This window comes from Cololabis saira, chromosome 4 (assembly GCF_033807715.1).
Source record: "Cololabis saira isolate AMF1-May2022 chromosome 4, fColSai1.1, whole genome shotgun sequence".
Lineage (NCBI taxonomy): Eukaryota > Metazoa > Chordata > Actinopteri > Beloniformes > Belonidae > Cololabis > Cololabis saira.
In genome coordinates this window covers 16078304-16084303 of record NC_084590.1, presented here as the reverse complement: position 1 = coordinate 16084303, position 6000 = coordinate 16078304, and positions in this window count along the sequence as shown.

Genomic DNA, 6000 nt, shown 5'->3' with positions numbered 1-6000 from the left:
TTAAAAAGATGAAAAAAGAATGAGAGGAAATGATAAAGGGGGGAGTGGGGGAGGAGAGGGAGAGGGGAGAACATATTGGGAAATGGGGTTTTGGAGGGGGGTTGTAGGGGGGTAACCATGGCGTGTGATTGAATTCCTCTCTTTCCGTCTTCTGTCTGGGCTGAGGCGTGTGTCTGGCCATCTGTCCTTGGAGCAGACTGAGAGGTAAGTAGAAAGATGGAGTCTCACCTTTTTGCCTCCTCAGCAGCATGCAGTCAGTCCGTGCAGGAACTTCTTTCATGTCTAACATCAGCCACCACATCCTGCTCCAACACCGGGACCAAGACGATCTATAAGGTTTTATTCACAAATTATGAGAGAAAGCATGAAGACAGAAGGTTAAACTGACCAGTGACAGAAGACAGGTTTCAGAGGAATTATCAAGACAAGAGTGGTAATAGTGCTTAAAGCCACACAAGGCTTGTGGGAGTTATAGGAGATAATGTTATTCCAGATAATATCCGAAAGGAATTGAGCCCTTTCAGCTTTAAAAGTCTCCTGATATCTGCACCAACTAGCTCTCAAAATGTCAAACAATAACTGCAATTTGTCTTTTTTCACTTTTGTTTAGCCCCCTTTTGTTCTTGTCTTCTAGCAACAGTGTTGTTCTTTAACCATGGCCAAGACTTTACTCTGGCTGCATCATTTTAAAAGGAGACAGAGCATCTGTTTTAACTAATAAAATAAAACCATGAAGTTATCTCTTGTGTGTAAACAAGTGGAATACTGTAGGAATTGTACAGGTGTTGAGAAGTTGAACAACTTCAACCCATGATAGGATTATTGTATTTATTGTAATGTTCACACTGGACAAAAAATGTACCTCTGGACCTGGAGTCATTCTAAAGATACACCCGGTCACTTAGTTCTGTGTGTTCACGCTGGATAAGTAAAGTACCAACTATCTTACTTCCGCATTAAGTCACATGCGGAACTAAGATTTGTTTCAGTTCTTCGACTGACTGATAGAGGCTGGCTCCTAAAGCGAGTCAAACGCCATTGACTACAATGTTAAAATGTCCACCTTTAGTACATAAATAAACGTATTTACAGCCTGGTTAAAAAATTTTTTTAAAAAATGGGTCCCAATTGTTTGACCTCATGACGACTCTCAGGGGAATGATTTGTTTTGTATCACGCCAGGACAGTTTATATAAGGCATTAAATGTATTTCTAATATGATTGATTGACAGTTGGCTCAGCCAATGGCAAGTCACTATCACTTCTTCATCTGAAATCGTCATGCTACCGCGCTTCGCGAAGCAATCACCCGTTTTTATTAACACAGTGTAGACTAAACGCAACTCTGCAGTGTTTTGGTGGGGTTTGGCTAAAGGATCTAGGAGCAAAACTAACTGTGATGGACATATGGTGGGTGTTTCTGTCGGCTACCAAAGCAACATGGCTGCGCTCCAGAAGAAGTAAAACTGACTCCAAATTTGTCTTCAGAAACTGATGAGTCATGAAACTTAATGCTTCGTCCACTGTTTTATGCAGTCTAAGGTTTTACCCTAATTTACAGAAAAGTGAAGTGAAGGCCTCGCATTTTTTATTAAACATTATATTTTTATATTGATTTAAAAACATCTGATCAGACACTCAAGAGCTAGATTTCAGTGGTTACAAGTCACATTTTGAGAAGTGAAAAAATCTGAAAATGGATTATTGGCCTATGTTGTAAATTGCCATGGTAACAATAGATAGATAGATAGATAGATAGATAGATAGATAGATAGATAGATAATAATAAACTTAATGGTTAACATAAGTGGAGCCTTTGTTAATGCCCTGAAGGTTTTGTGCTGTCAGAAAGGCTTTGAGCTTGATGAAAGATAAAATGTGTTTTACTGTGTAATGCAGCAGCACGTGACTATGTGGCCATTTCTCAATTCCCAAAAACGCAAGTAAGCACGCGTATTGAGAAACGGCCTGTATTTCACAAGTCTTCATATGAAGCTTCATGTTGATTCATTTTTATAAGTTTACATCTAAAAATATTTAATAATCCCTGTAGCAAGGCTAGTGCTACGGGGGCCCGACCGACAGGATAGAGGAGGACACGGAGCTTTGTGCAGAACCCTTTTTATTGCCCAAATCACCGCCAACACGTGCACAAGCACCTCAGTATACCAGGGACACACGTGCTTCCAGCTTCAGCAGCCTCCAAGGGAGAGCAGCCATGCCTTATGCAGGCAGGCAGGGTGGAGAGGCTGATTGGGCCCACCTGTGCCCTAATCAGCCTAAGTGGCTGCAGCTCCTCCACCCTGCCACATACCCCCAACGCCAAACTCGCGCCAGGGTCCGTCCGGCCGAGCATACTCCCCCCCCCGCCCATCTCGGAGCGGGAGAGGAAGCCCGGAACCGCCGTCTGCGCCCCCGGGCCCTCCCTGGTCGGACGGACGTCGAGACCGGTCGGGAGGCCGCCCTCGTTGTCGGGCCGACCAGCGGCAACGGTCAGTGGGTCGTCCTCCGCGACGGGCCAACTGCAGAGAAAGCTGCTTTCGGGACCTGGCCCATGGGGGCCTCGGGCCAGAAGGCATCCGCGGCCGTGGCCGGGGTGCGTCCAGGACCACCTCCTCCGTCACGCCGCCCTGCTGGTCCGTCCCCGGGACCACCTCCTCCACGGCGCAGCCCTTCTCTGGAGCTGGTGTGTCCAGGACCGCCTCCTCCGTCACGCCGCCCTGCTGGTCCGCCTCCACCTCTGCAGCCGACTCCACCTCCGCCTCCACCTCCGCCTCCGACTCCGCATCCGACTCCGCCTCCGTCCCAGGAGCCGTCGCCTGGCGGCCCGCAGCTTCTGCCTCCCGGCCTCTCAGCTGCGGCGCCGCCAGCTCCTCCCGCGCTGCTGCGGCGAACCTCGAGCGTGGCGCAGGGGTGGGTCGCTCCACGGGCATCAGCGCCGCCAGCACAGCGAGCTGATGCTCGCTCTGGTCCCGGAGCAGGGCGTTCAGGTCCGCCATGGCCTGGGCGAGCGCGTCCAGGGCCCGCTCCGTGCCTCCCTTGTCCACCCCATTGGGCCCCACGTTCGGCTCCAGTGTAGCAAGGCTAGTGCTACGGGGGCCCGACCGACAGGATAGAGGAGGACACAGAGCTTTGTGCAGAACCCTTTTTATTGCCCAAATCACCGCCAACACGTGCACAAGCACCTCAGCATACCAGGGACACACGTGCTTCCAGCTTCAGCAGCCTCCAAGGGAGAGCAGCCATGCCTTATGCAGGCAGGCAGGGTGGAGAGGCTGATTGGGCCCACCTGTGCCCTAATCAGCCTAAGTGGCTGCAGCTCCTCCACCCTGCCACAATCCCACTCTATGGGGTGGATATACATTGTAAAGTTGTAATATATTATCACATTTGGAATTTTTACTTTAAAAATCAGAGACATGACGCATTCACAGACACCCTCCGTGATTATTACATATTACCACAGGTCCCCAGATAATTTTTGTGGGACATAAGACAGAAAAACCTAAGGACAGAACAAGACCAATGATGTGACCTTCATCTTGTGTTGGCCACAGACTGAAGAAGATTCAAAAGGATGGCTAACATTAAAGTTGTTTACCAATAGCTTAGATGGACGGCCTCAATGAACATGAAAATCTCCAACAATTTAGATGCTCTCATAACTCCAGATATAAAGTAAGAATAATCATCTGTAAAACCCTTGTTACTCTTAGGTAGTCAGGATATCACAGCATACAGAAACAATTAATAAAATTCAACTATAATTAATTACAAGACTGACCTGAAGTCAGCTTAGGTCCGCCTACAGTTAAAGCTTTTCTTGTTGCTGCTGATCACAGTTTACTCACAAACCGCGGACCAGGTTTGTGTTTCAAACATAAACTCCAAACAATGGACACCAAAGGAAAAAAAGTTGCCAATGATGTAGGATTAACCAGTCCTGTCCTAGTGGGAGCCAATCCTAACTATTGAACACTCAAAACTCTTGGGATTGATTTTACCTTTAGGCATAACCATAGACCATAACATTTCAGTGTTGTTGTACAGTGCCCTTTACATGGTGCACATGTAACCAACTATGAATGGGAGTTTTGTTGTGGCAGGTTCACAAAACACAGCTGATTCCTGACAGGAGGACACAGACTACAAGATTTTGTCACAAGGCTCTTTGTTTCTGGTTTTCATGAAGCAGTTGCAGGTGGCATGGCAGTATCATGTACAGTAAGTATCACATAACTACATAAAAGAAGATGCTCCTGGTGAGTCGGCTTGATCAACTAGCTGTTCAACAGATCTGGCAACTAGTAGTTCCTCTTATTACATGTTTCATACGTGCTCTTTGTGCTGTTTGATGTACATTTGTCTGATTCCCCCTCCAGGTTTCCCCTGTTGTTTCCTCTCACCCTGCCTGTTTGTTGCTGATCCAGCAAAATCACACCTCCAGATCACATGAACGTGTACTACCAGCCAACAACCGCAGGCTACGGGTGGGATACAGTCGTCCTTACTGTAGTGTACAACACAGGGCTGGACTGGGACAAAAGGTCCGTCCAGGAGTCATACACTCTCTCAGGCCACCCCTACTCATACACTGCACACACATGCTCACACTTGAGCAGCTGCTGCACACAACACACATATGGGAGAGAAATCACTAAAAACTCATTATTATATACCAAATTTAAATTTAAATGCCATTAACACAAAAGTATAAGGCACCTGTCCAGTGCTTTTCTTTCCCACACTCACCAAAAGGTTCACTGCAACTGTCACAACAGGTCTCTTTGAGCTAAACGCGAAACCTATAATATTTTGTTTGTAAATTATTTCAATGCCAGATTACTATAATAAATTGCTGCTGATTTTAAGCTGTTACTGATACAAAATGTAAATAAAGATAAACAATCTGTTTAGCTTTGATCTAAAAAGTGGTGAAAAATTGTGAAACATTTTGATCACTATTCCTCAAAGCTCAAGAAGACATCCTCAAATGTTTTATTTTGTACAAACTAACAGTTAACAATCACATATTCAATTTACTGTCTTAGACTTGAGAAACCAGAAAATGTTTATATGTAAGAAGCTGCAATCGGAGAATTTGGGAATTTTTATTCTTAAAAAAAAAGACAAAAAGAATATTATTCAATAGTTGATTAGTCAATGATTAATCGATTAATTGTTGCATATCTATTCTATATTAATAACATAATCATATTTCATACATAATTCAAGTTTAAACCAAAAACTTGTTTTTCTACTATAGATTCCCTTGTACCTGTAAGCTCTTCTGAGCTACAACCAGGCTGAGATGACCTTGATATGACCTGAGATGACCCAGAAATAACCTGAGATGACCCTGATATACGGGGAAAGAGTGTAATCATTACATGCTGCCAGTTCATCTGTAGAACTAGTGGACCGTCCTCCCTCTGAAGCACCTGCATTATATCCAGCTTTGCAACAAACACACACACACACACACACACACACACACACACACACACACACACACACACACACACACACACACACACACACACACACACACACACACACACACACACACACAGACGCACATATTCCATATGGATTTGTGAACATAAATTTCAGGCGTCAAACACATTTAACCAGCAAGGATAAAAAGTTACAATCACATAATTTACAGCAAAACCACATAAACACACAGATAAACTGATTAAACCCAACATTCTCCCATCAGCAATTAACGTGGATTAATCAAATGCTCTTCACTGGCACAGTTTTGCAACTACTTCTGTGTTGGACGGGGCCAGATGTGGACAATTTACTGGTATGGACACAGACTGGTATAGCAAAGCGGCCAAAGTATTAAAATACTATTAAAATAATTAACCTGTCAGTTTAACACAACACATATTATTAAATAAATGTTTAATTTCATCCAGGTTATACCAGGTAACTCCAAATATGACGGGCTGTATATCAATGGTAGCAGCAAAGGCCATTATTACAACTACA